General features: G+C 46.2%; 1 long non-coding RNA gene across 1 annotated transcript; it reads left to right on the forward strand.

The window, feature by feature from the left end:
- The first annotated feature begins 212 nt into the window (after positions 1–212).
- Positions 213–2,309, forward strand: LOC310845110. Its single transcript, XR_014564466.1, has 2 exons — positions 213–672; positions 1,049–2,309. It is a non-coding gene; the product is annotated as an uncharacterized lncRNA (long non-coding RNA).
- Positions 2,310–12,888: the final 10,579 nt, after the last annotated feature.

The following is a 12,888-nucleotide window of genomic DNA, read 5'->3' on the forward strand; positions in this document are numbered from 1 at the left end:
AATCAAATATCTGCATCGGGTGCATGCTGTAAATCTCTGGCATGCTGAATTATTTTTCTCTTTTTGAGACTGAGTGCATTACGATCCGCAGGGAGAAAGGAGGTTGTCAGAATGTGGGGCAAAGCTGATTTCGGCCTGCAAAAGTCCTAAGTATTTTATCTTTGACAGGCTGTTGGGTGTTTGGTTTTTTAGTGGGGGAGCTGTTAACATTTGTTGTTGTTTAGTCGTTTAGTCGTGTCCGCCTCTTCGTGACCCCCTGGACCAAAGCACGCCAGGCACTTCTATCTTCCACTGCCTCCTGCAGTTTGGTCAAACTCATGCTGGTAGCTTCAAGAACACTGTCCAACCATCTCATCCTCTGTCCTCCCCTTCTCCTTGTGCCCTCCATCTTTCCCAACATCAGGGTCTTTTCCAGGGAGTCTTCTCTTCTCATGAGGTGGCCAAAGTCTTGGAGCCTCAGCTTCAGGATCTGTCCTTCCAGTGAGCACTCAGGGCTGATTTCCTTCAGAATGGAGAGGTTTGATCTTCTTGCAGTCCATGGGACTCTCAAGAGTCTCCTCCAGCACCAGAATTCAAAAGCATCCATTCTTCGGCGATCAGCCTTCTTGATCGTCCAGCTTTAACTTCCATACATCACTACTGGGAAAACCATAGCTTTTACTGTTAACATAGGTAAAGGTAAAGGTACCCCTGCCCGTACGGGCCAGTCGTGACAGACTCTGGGGTTGTGCGCCCATCTCACTTAAGAGGCCAGGGGCCAGCGCTGTCCGGAGACACTTCCGGGTCACATGGCCAGCGTGACAAAGCTGCATCTGGCGAGCCAGAGCCGCACACAGAAACGCCGTTTACCTTCCCGCTGGTAAGCGGTCCCTATTTATCTACTTGCACCCAGAGGTGCTTTCAAACTGCTAGGTTGGCAGGCGCTGGGACCGAGCAGTGGGAGCGCACCCCGCCGCAGGGATTCGAACCGCCGACCTTTCGATCGGCAAGTCCTAGGCGCTGAGGCTTTAACCCACAGCGCCACCTGCGTCCCTTACTGTTAACATAGGATCACATAATTGTGGAGTTGGAAGAGACCCCCAAAGGTCATCTATCGCAACCCCTGCAATGCATGGAACTTTTAAATGTCCATGCTATTTCAAAATGTTTAAAAAGCTGGGGGGGGGGGGACAGACTTAACATCTCCACACACACACACCCCAAAGAAACCGAAGCTTAGACTTAGAATGACAGTTAAAGAATTCTGCATCTGGCCACGTTCTGCAGCAGGTTAAGATGAAAAAGTGAAGTGGTCTGGATTTGATAAAAAAATGGTTCTCTCTTGGGCTGGTGAAGCTGTGCCCCGTCACTGCCACCTCGTTAAGTTTTCTGTTAAAAATAATAACGATGCAAACAGGGGGAAAATGGGTTTAAAACAAGTGAATAAAACCAGTTGCAGCTCAGGACAGTACTGAAAACCTCACTAAGAGAGAAATCAAAGCAGTGGGTCAGGATAATTCAGTTTGAATTCCCGCAAGATCTTCCTAAAATGTTTCCACGTCTTGGGCCAGCAAATAAATGGAAACACTGTACAGATGGGGCCCCTCCCTGAAGAGGATTTTCTGTGCCTAAATGCCACACTAGACTAGAAGAAACTCTTGTATTCTTCATGCCTTTGAGAAAGAAGAAAACTCACAGTAGATCCTCATCCTTTTCTCCTTTCTTTTTTTTTTAACTGAGCTGTGGGCTCTTGTCTAACACAAACGTAGATAAGGTGGTTTCGAGACCTAAGCCGGAATTTCTCAGAATGTGTTTTTTCTTGGGGGGAAATGCTTAGATTTCTCCACCTTGCAGTGTTTGGCGTTCCCATTTCCCCAGGCCTAAAAACAAGTCTGAGAGACCGCCCTGAGTTTCCCGGAGACCACATTGAGACACATGGTGCGTCACAAATTTAGCAGGCCTGCCCTGCAAGGTAATGCGCTGCGGAAGGAAATGGATGAGTCCTTGTTCCAAACATCAAGTGCAGAGAGGACTGAATTTATTTAATTTATTGATTCAGTCCATTTATATACCGCGCTTTATCAAAAGATGTGTGCAACATTAGAAACACATTCCAAAACTTTCATGCTAAAAGCACAGCTAAGCCTCTCTCTCTTTTTCATAATTGGCCCAGGGATTTGTGAACTTAATGCACATATAGCCAGAGAGTTGCGTGCAAGAAATATTTAGGCTCTCCTATTTCTGGGGTGTTTTTGGATTTTTCGTTCATGGGACCCCTTGTAAACATCTTCAGAGAGGCAGGGGTTGAATTAAAGTATGCTTGCACTAAAGGCGGTTGGAATTCTTTCTTGTGGAGAATATCCTTGGGTACTCTGCATATGCTACAATCCTAATTACTAAAATTGATCTGTGTAATCCAAGCATGCACACAGGTTGAGGACCATTAGAGGAGAAGTTAATATAATTGTTTCAGTGTTGAGAACAGGAAGCAGGACTGGGTGGGCCCTGGGTCGGATCCAGCAGGCTGCGTTTACATTCTTCTATGCAATCCAGAGGAAGGTTCCTTGCACCATCGCCCATGAAATGTTAGTTGCTCAAGAGCTCTCCCAGATGCTCTTATGCTGCATAGAGATGCCTAAAATGTCTGTAGCATAAGGACATCAGGTCCTGTGGGATCCCACCAGTGAGGGCTGTTAACGGAAAAATCCGAGGGCTCCCTTGGACAAAAACAAAGACACCAACCAGGATAACTTGGGGCAAAACAGCAGCCTGTAGGCTTGGCCTTTATTGATCTGTTGCAACAGGGTGCTCCCCTCACCCGCAGGAGAGAGGAGGAATCTAGAACAATGGTGCGCAAGGCCTTATAAAGACTTTTGAAATTGCCACCCTGTAGATCAAGACCACCCCCAGAAACATCATACATACATCACAGAAGGGGTGTAACCTAAGACCACCCCTCAGATACATCACACCTACATCACAGAAAAGGCGGTCTAAAACAGAAATTTTAATACAGTGGTGCCCTGCAAGACAAATGCCTCGCAAGACGAAAAACTCTAGACGAAAGAGTTTTCCGTTTTTTGAGTCGTTCCGCAAGACGAATTTCCCTATGGGCTTGCTTCGCAAGACGAAACGTCTTGCGAGTTTGTTTCCTTTTTCTTAAAGCCGCTAATAGCCGTGCTTCGCAAGAAGAAAAAAACGCAAGACGAAGAGACTCGTGGAACGGATTAATTTCGTCTTGCGAGGCACCACTGTACTGTTTTTCTCCTGTCTGGCAGGTTACTTGATTGGATTTCCTGGGTAGCCTGGCCAGTCTTTTGTAATGATAAATACTTAGTTCCTGGGCCAGGTCACAGGCTCACACCCTATTCAAACACAGACATACCCTTAAGACAGACTTTGTGAAGGAAAAGACAATGGGAGGCTTCCCACTTTGACCTTGCAGAGAAGACATTGGCTCAGTTTAGGAATCAAAATGGTTCCAGGTTGGCCTTCCTGTGCTGGTCTATGAATGTGCTTGGTTGGTACACTTATGAACATTACCATATATCTAAGACCATAAAATTCCTGTCACAGGGCCCATCTATTCATTCATTTATTTCTGAAAATTCATACACTGCTTGCTTGTGGGAAGAGCCTCAAAGCAGTTTGCAAAAAGATGAAACAATAAAATCGCCAGGGAGAAATTCCCACCATCGTTAAAACGGAACAAAAGGTTAAAATGCCAAAACAAGTTAAAGTTCGCAACAACTTTCAAAGCAACTGGAAACATTTTTTTTATTTTTTATTTGCAGGCACCAGAAAGAATGCAGAGAAGGCGCCTGCTAGTATCAATAGGCAGGGAGTTCCAAAGGGTAAAAGATTGAGTTCTTTCAAATGCGGAACACGGAACAGAGCCAATTTGGCGATCTCTTCCGGAAACTGGTCCCAAGTTGTTAAGCGCCTCATCCAGTTCTCACAGTGGCCAAGGAGATGCCTGTGGTAAATCTGCCAAGCAGGATTCGAACGCAAGACCCCTCTCCCCGCCCCTAGTTTTCAGCAACTGGGGTTCAGAAGCTGTAAACTAAGATAGTTGTTCAGTTTGCATGAGATGGGCAAAGGGTTTGTTTGTTTGTTTGCTGCGAGAAACGAGTTCCAACTGCAGATTTTTATTTTTATTAAAAAGGAAGAGCACAGGCCAGTCATTTTTCATATTTAGGATTTCTCTCTCTCTCTCTCTCTCTCTCTCTCTCTCTCTCTCTCTCTCTCCCTTTTATCTCCAGCATCTTCTCATAAAACTTAGGCATGAGAAAAATGCTTTAATGTGGAACATTCCGTGAACTGAAAGTCCCATAACTTCTGTGCAAATATTGGCTTGAGCTTGTGGCTTCAGCTGGAGGCAGCAGCCCTGATGTTATTTCTGTGGGGAGGGGGAAGTTAGGAAGTTTGTATTAGACATTAAAAGTGGGGAGAATACCCAGTGGATCATTTTCTGCATTTCCTTTTCTCTTGGCAGAATTGCCTGCATATATATATATATCCCCTCTTGCCATAAATAGAGTCAAAGCGTCTCTATTTGCAGTTGTGTCTTTATAAAGCGTGATTCTCTTGCTGGGGGGAAAGTGAGAAGGATGTTGTTCTCTACCCCCCCCCCCCCAGCTGCTATTGATGGGGCTGTGTGCAATGATTAACTCTGGTTAGGCGAGACACTTTTTTCTAATTCCTAGTTCCTTTTCGTAGCTCAATTCCATCTCCCAGGTGGTTGGTTCATTGCTTTGCAATATACAGGAGTACTTTGGATCTCAAACGCCTCGCCAGTCAAACGTTTTGGCTCCTGAACACCGCAAACCCGGAAATGAGTGTTCTGGTTTGCAAATGTTCTTTGGAACCCGAACATCCGGCGCAGCTTCCGATTGGCTGCAGGAGCTTCCTGCAGCCATTTGGAAGCCGCGCTTTGGTTTCCGAACGTTTTGGAAGTCGAGCGGACTTCCGGAACAGATTCCATTCGACTTTCGAGGTACGACTGTACATGCTTTGAATCACCAAATCTGCAGCGGTTACAGCGAGTTTATGTGTGCACATATTTTAAAATCTATTATTATTATTATTATTATTATTATTATTATGCCATGGTTATAAGATGAATAGAAAACTCCACAGTTGCAATATAAGTATTTTAGTCTAAGATGGACAGGCAGCCCTTGGTTCAAATCTCACCTGTGCCATGAGTCCAAAAAATGTAGTATAAGCACCGACAACTGGGAAACACAGGCCTGCGAGCACTCCAGTTGGAGAACAGCCTTGACCTAAGGTGTCATGGGCTTTGAAGACGCTTGAACTCAGGATGCAAGGGAGAAACGTGCTAAGAGGAAGGCAAGCTTGGCAAACCCTCACCAGGATCACCTCCCGCCCAGAAACCTATTTGACCACTGTGGAAGGACGTGTGGGTCCAGAATTGGCCACCACAGTCACTTACGGACTCACTGCTAAAACTGTGTTCATGGAAGACAATCTTCCTCGGCTACGAGGGATCGCCAAAAGGAAGGCTGCCGTCACTACTCTCTCAGCATCATCAGCCTTGTCCTGCACGAGCGCACACACACCCTTGTCTTCCAGAAAACTCTTGAGAAATGTGAGATTTAGGACACCAGAATGATCTGGGCTGCTGCTTTCTGTCACACAAATACCAGCGCTCTTCCACACAGTTATTGCGGCACGAGGATTACTTACTTGTAAGGTGTGCACACAGACTGGAGGGGAGGATCGTCCCCCCTCTTAAACTGAGAGCTCTCCTAGCATATTTATAAAAGATATAAAAATGAGATGAATTACTCTTTTGTATGCCTTGTTCTCTATCGTTAACCTTCCTTGAACCACAGAATCCAGATTCACCAGCATATACTTTTGTATTCAACAGACACAAAGTGCCTTATTGCTATTTTTTAGGAGAAATCAAAGTATCTCAAGCATATATTTCCTGTACGTTGTTCTTGTATGCAATTATACAACTATGTGCCTTTCTGCCTTTTCGCTCTGCTCTTTGAGTTATCCTTTTGTTGCATCCTTTAAAAAAAATAATCAAATTATATTTTCTGAAAGGAAGAAAAAAAAAATCCTCTCTTTTTGTAAGAATAAAAATACACAGCATTTTCTGAAGCCTTACTATTACTTCTTTTTTTAAGGGGGGAGACACAAAAATTGCAGATGGTTTGAAGAACGCTTTAGCGCTCCAATAAACTCTCAATACACTTTGCTTGGGCCTGTGTGTGAACCTCTTCTTCCCTTTTCCATTTGCAGCTGCTTTCTTTACCAGGAGCAAAACATGGTTCGCTTCTTGGATGATTGGGAGGGGCGAGCCTGGGGTGATTTCAGAAGATGCTTGCAAAAATTAGGACTTGTCGCAAAGCCCCAAGTGTGTAGATTGAATTTTTTATTTCGGACACAGACCAGTTCCAGCCCACATACAATATCATGGAAGTCATAAAACACAAGAGGGATACATTTGAATTTGCAATTAGGTATAACAGGGACGCTACAGATAGAGCAACAGTTTAAAAATATATAAATTAAAACTTAGTCACTAACATATAATGTAAAATGATCATTAAAGGCCTTAATCATTATGATAGTGCAGCTTGTTCCCTAAGTTTTCTGGCAAACACACAGAATTTGGCCACCCTAAACGTGATCTCAGGATCCTTGTCCTCTACCAGGGATTTTAGAGATTGAGGTTTGGATTCATTTGGAGATTTTTGCATAGCAGGGGTAATAAATACCAAGAGTATATCCCTGTACAAACAGCAGCGTAACAAGGCTGAATTTTAACAGAGAGAAATGTAAAGTATTGCACTTGGGCAAAAAAAATGAGAGGCACAAATACAAGATGGGTGACACCTGGCTTGAGAGCAGTACATGTGAAAAGGATCTAGGAATCTTGGTTGACCACAAACTGTTCATGAGCCAACAGTGTGACGCGGCAGCTAAAAAAGCCAATGCAATTCTGGGCTGCATCAAGAGGAGTATAGCATCTAGATCAAGGGAAGTAATAGTGCCACTGTATTCTGCTCTGGTCAGACCTCACCTGGAGTACTGTGTCCAGTTCTGGGCACCACCGTTCAAGAAGGACACCGACAAACTGGAACGTGTCCAGAGGAGGGCAACCAAAATGGTCAAAGGCCTGGAAACGATGCCTTATGAGGAACGGCTAAGGGAGCTGGGCATGTTTAGCCTGGAGAAGAGGAGGTTAAGGGGTGATATGATAGCCATGTTCAAATATATAAAAGGATGTCACATAGAGGAGGGAGAAAGGTTGTTTTCTGCTGCTCCAGAGAAGTGGACACGGAGCAATGGATCCAAACTACAAGAAAGAAGATTCCACCTAAACATTAGGAAGAACTTCCTGACAGTAAGAGCTGTTCGACAGTGGAATTTGCTGCCAAGGAGTGTGGTGGAGTCTCCTTCTTTGGAGGTCTTTAAGCAGAGGCTTGACAACCATATGTCAGGAGTGCTCTGATGGTGTTTCCTGCTTGGCAGGGGGTTGGACTCGATGGCCCTTGTGGTCTCTTCCAACTCTATGATTCTAAGGCATGAGAGACAGTTTCTACCTCCATAAAGCCGCAGGGGCAGACTCATTCCACATATGGTTTACCCTCGAATGTGCCCTGCAGTAAGGCAGATGGCAGCACGTTGAATCTAGCCAGGGTAAATGACCGTCTGTATTTGGGTATTTGTAATTTTGACAAAAGATTTGCTAGGGTAAATCCTCCTATTATCTTTTATTGCTGGGTGTTTATTCATCTTGCTCACGTGGCTGCCCCAAGTGTGTCAAAGTTTGCCATCTAACCCCAGCACCCTGTTCTAGACCGTTTAAATTTGAAAGTGCATTCTAGCAAGAGGTCTGGAAATCAGAACTACATTATTAGCCTACATTAAAAAAAGATATTACTATGTGGCAAAACATTTCTTTAAAAATCTCTAAATGGTTTATATGAAGTGGTATCCTTTTCTCAAAGGCAGAAATAGAAGCAGGCTCGAAGAAAGGTAGACCTCATACAATTATAAACAGGAGGAAAGTCTAGATGCTGGATCGTTCCCTCGATCGGATGGGTGGGAGATGGCCTGCTCTTGATGGGGTTACACTTCCCCTGAAGGAGCATGTTCGTAGCTTGGGGGTCCTCTTGGATCCTTTGCTGTCGCTCGAGGCTCAGGTGGCCTCAGTGGCCCAGAGTGCCTTCCATTCGCTTCGGCTGGTGGCCCAGCTACGCCCCTATCGGGACAGGGATAGCCTAACTCCTGTCGTCTGTGCTCTGGTAACCTATAGGTTAGATTACTGCAATGCGTTCTACATAGGGCTGCCTCTGAAGACGGTTCGGAAACTTCAGCTGGTGCAGAATTCAACAGCCAGGTTGCTCACGGGAGCAAGACGGTTTGAGCACATTGCACTATCCTGGTCTGACTCCACTGGCTACCAATTAGTTTCCGGGCCCAATTCAAAGTGCTGCTTTTGACCTATAAAGCCTTAAACGGCTCAGGACCGCAATACCTCAAGGACGCCTCTTTCCATATGAACCTCCCCGGAACCTAAGATCATCATCTGATACCCTTCTTCATATGGCCCCTCCTCGAAAGGGTGGCAACACGAGAGGGTGGCAACACGAGAACAGGGCCTTCTCTGCAGTGGCTCCCTGTCTGTGGAATGCTCTCCCCAGGGAAGTTCACCTGGCACCTTCATTATACACCTTTAGGCACCAGGCAAAAATGTTCCTTTTTAAACAGGCCTTTGGTTGATTCTAGAAGTCAGATGGTTGTTTATTTCCTTGGCATCTGATGGGAGGGAATTCCACAGGGCGGGCGCCACCACCAAGAAGGTCCTCTGCCTGGTTCCCTGTAACCTCACGTCTCACAGGGAGGGAACCGCCAGAAGGCCCTCAGAGCTGGACCTCAGTGTCCGGGCTGGATGATGGGGGTGGAGACGCTCCTTCAGGTCTACTGGGCCTTTGAGGCCATTTGGGGCTTTAAAGGTCAGCACCAACACTTTGAATTGTCCTCAGAAACGTACTGGGAGCCAATGTAGGTCTTTCAACACCAGTGTTATGTGGTCTCGGCGGCCGCCCCCAGTCCCCAGTCTAGCTGCCGCATTCTGGATTAGTTGTAGTTTCCGGGTCACCTTCAAAGGTAGCCCCACGTAGAGCGCATTGCAGTAGTCCAAGCGGGAGATAACCAGAGCATGCACCACTCTGGCGAGACAGTCTGTGGGCAGGGAGGGTCTCATCCTGCATACCAGATGGAGCTGGTAGACAGCTGCCCTGAATGCTTAGTCAGAATCTCCTTCCTTGCCATTTGAATCCATCGGTTCAGGTTGTCCCCTCTGGGGCAGCAGAAAACCAGCTGGCTCCACCTTGCATGTATTTGGTCTTTAAGCATGCACAGAATTGCCCTGTCTTCTCCATTCCATTACAGAGAGAAATAAGGATCTTGCTAATGTTATCTCCGTGCTTAATTAATGGGTAGCATTTGCCGCCAGCATATGAGGCAATAAAGGGTTTTAATGGGTGATTAAATGCTGACTTGGAGGGCTTTAATTGCTGGAAAAGACAGTGTCCACCCGCCAAATCTGAACCTGCTACGGCTGTTCCTGCAAGACAATGACCTACAGTAAGCAAGGAAGTCTTACATGCACAAAGCAGGCATTTCGCCTGAGCCTCAACACAGAGTCTTCCTAGGCTTTTCCATATGGACTGGGGTATCCCTTTCTCCTTGCATCTACAAATGAGCTTGGAAAGGAGAAAGCTGCAGAGCAAAGATGTCTTCTTCATAAAAGATGTTGCGAGAAGGAGAGATGCTGGCCACTTGTACCTCTGTGGCCAGCCGCGCAAGGGCAGTCGGTAGCACCCCACTTCCCTGGCAGATTTTATTGGGGGAGGAAGTGTGCCGCCGCCAACAGCAACATTTGAACCTAAATTAGGGGGTGTGGGTTGATGAAGAGGGCAAGGAGTTCCCCTTGGGATTTGGGAGGGAAGAGGAGGTTCCACCAGAGATTAAACGACTCTGGAATTCCACAGGGAACAGAGATTTAGGATAACGGAATCGTACAGCTGAAAGAGACCCCAAGAGTCATCTAGTCCAATGCAGGAAACAGCTCAAGAATCCCTCACAGATGGTCATCCACCCTTGGCTTTAAAATCTCTGATGAAGGAGAGCTCACCACTTTCTAAGGGAATGCACTCCACTGTCTCTACAGCTCTTAACCTCAGACAGTTCTTTCTGATGTTCAGTCGAAATCCCCTTTCTCGTAGCCTGGCGTCATTCCTTTGGGTCCTACCCTCTGGTGGCTCCACCTTCCTGTTAGAATTCCTGCTCCGTGATTGCAGTCATGGGATTGTTGTCTATCACATGACGGTGTACGTTTTGACTCCACAGAGTGGGAAGTGATGGAGACAGGATGTTTGTGTTCCTGTGTGAAGTGGGACTATTGTCCTTTGTTCTTTTTCTCTTTGCTGTCTGATGCTAGAGAGAGAGGGAGCCATGTTGCAGTGCTCCATGTGTGTTTATATGTAAATAAAGTAGATTAGCCAAAATGCTGAGTTGCTGATGTCTGTTATACAAGCTGCGAAGACTCTGCGGATCCCTAAGTGTGCCGGTGTCGGTTGGCATCGGTCGCTGTGATGTTCAGGCTGAAGAAAGCTTTTGAAGCTCCCGAACGATTAACCATGAGAGAGAGAACATGCCAGTTGGGCATGTGTCTCTGCCAGGGTCCTACTCGAGTGTAGGCTGAACTCCTGACACTTCCACCATCATCATAATCATTATCATCATTTTATTTGCATGCTGCCTTTCCATAGTTGAAACTATGCTCAAGGCGACTTACAACATGGCAAGATTTACATAATTACAAACATAACAGAAGTCATAAACAATAAAAAAACGCACATCAAAACATAATGGAAACAATTTCCACGTAAACCATAAGAGCTAAAGTTAGGGCTACAACAATAATATCAATAACAGCAACAGCTCTCTCAACAATACTCCAGCCCAATAATCTGTTCACCAGCCTCAGTTTTTGTAGCTGGAGTCAGTCCGCATTCCACTCTCCCAGGCCAGATGGGAAAGGGCCAGGAAGGCAGGGTGCAGGTCTTCCAGGGCTCACAGCCAAGATGGTCTCATTTAAAACAACAGAGATAAAAATAAAAATAAAACAGTTTAAAAGCAGCTGCAGTCCTTGTGGAGCCTGTCTAGCCCCACCCCAAGTCAGGTGGAGAGAGAAAAGGGAAAAGTCCTTCAGGCCCTCAGCAGGCAGTCCCTCCATGTGACAGCAGCCTTTCAGATGTTTGGTGACTATCTCATCCTCTTACTTTCTCCAAGCTAAACAGACCCAACTCCCCCCCCCCCCGAACCATTTTTATTGGCCTTTCAGGTGATTCCCCCATGTCCATCTCAGACACAGAGGAGTCAAGCCCACATCTCCTAGGCCCAACCTCCTCTTTTGGGAGCAAAGGTTTTGCATTAAGACCTGTGAAAGTTCAGACTTTCTCATTATGGGACCGAACTGCGGTTGTCAATCCAGCTACATTGAAGGGGTGGGTGGGAATGGCCCCTGACCTCTCCCCACCAGCATTGGACATCTTCCTGAAAATCAGCAGGTCGTCATAATACTCTTTGCATAGAAGGGCCAAGTCGATAACAAACCGAAACTAGGATTCCTACTGCATTTCTTTCACAATGAAACATCAATGTAAATTTTCACAAAGCATTTTTAAAAATAAAAATAAAAATCCAGACTCCTTTTGCTCTGCTCCCCAATCCCTTTCTTCGCACCCAGGGCAGCCCTCCTGCCCTCTGCCAGCCCCTCAGAGCCAGCACATCACATGGAGCCAGACCTTTGGGGCTGCAGTCTCTCCTCTCCTCTCCCGCTCTCCAGCAAATGTCAAGTGTCCTTGAAAAAGCAAAGATCCCCAGTGTCAAAGCAATCATTCTTCAACATCAACTTCGTTGGACTGGTCATGTTGTGCAGATGCCTGTTTATTATCTTTTATAGCAGCTACTCTATTCCCAACTTAAGAATGGAAAGCGTAATGCTGGTGGTCTACAAAAGAGGTTTAAAGACACTCTCAAGGCAAATCTAAGAAAAGGCAGCACAGTCGTACCTCGGAATCCATTCTGGAAGTCTGTTTGACTTCCAGAATGTTTGGAAATAGCCAATAGGAAGCCGCAGAAGCCCTGATGGCTTCCAAAAATAGTTCACAAACTGGAACAGTCACTTCCAGGTTTGTGGCGTTCAAGAGTCAAAACACTCAAGAACTAAGCTGTTCAAAAACCAAGGTACGACTGTATAAACATGGATAATTTGGAAACCCTGGCCTGCGAGTGCTCCAGTTGGAAAAGAGGTGTCCTGGGCTTCGGAGGCACTCGAACTCAGGACGTAAGGGAGAAACGTGCTAGGAGGAAGGCACGCTTGGCAAATCCACACCGTGGTCAACTCCTGCTGTAAACCAATGTCCCCACTGTGGAAGGTCGTATGGATCCAGAATTGGCCTCCACAGTCACTTACGGACTCACTGTTAAGACCGTGTTCATGGAAGACCATCTTACTCTGCTACACGGGATCGCCATGGAAAAAGACAATCTGATCAAGGGAGGCGGCCAGCAGTGGCAGCCATGGAGAGGCCATGAAGAGGCCATGAAGAGGCAATGGGGTCCTCCCTTGCTGCCACTCGCACTCAGGACAAGCGCAGGCTCATCCTCTTCCGTGAGCTCAGCGGCAACAGCAGTAGAAATAGGGAGCTTCCGGATATTAAATCAGAAGTTGCTGTGGCTTTCATAATTCTGGGGATGTCCCTGGAAAACGGAGCAATGGTTCCAAACTACAAGAAAGAAGATTCCACCTAAACATTAGGAAGAACTTCCTGACAGTAAGAGCTGTTCGTCAGT

This window comes from Podarcis gaigeae, assembly GCF_964106915.1.
Source record: "Podarcis gaigeae genome assembly, chromosome: 5".
NCBI lineage: Eukaryota > Metazoa > Chordata > Lepidosauria > Squamata > Lacertidae > Podarcis > Podarcis gaigeae.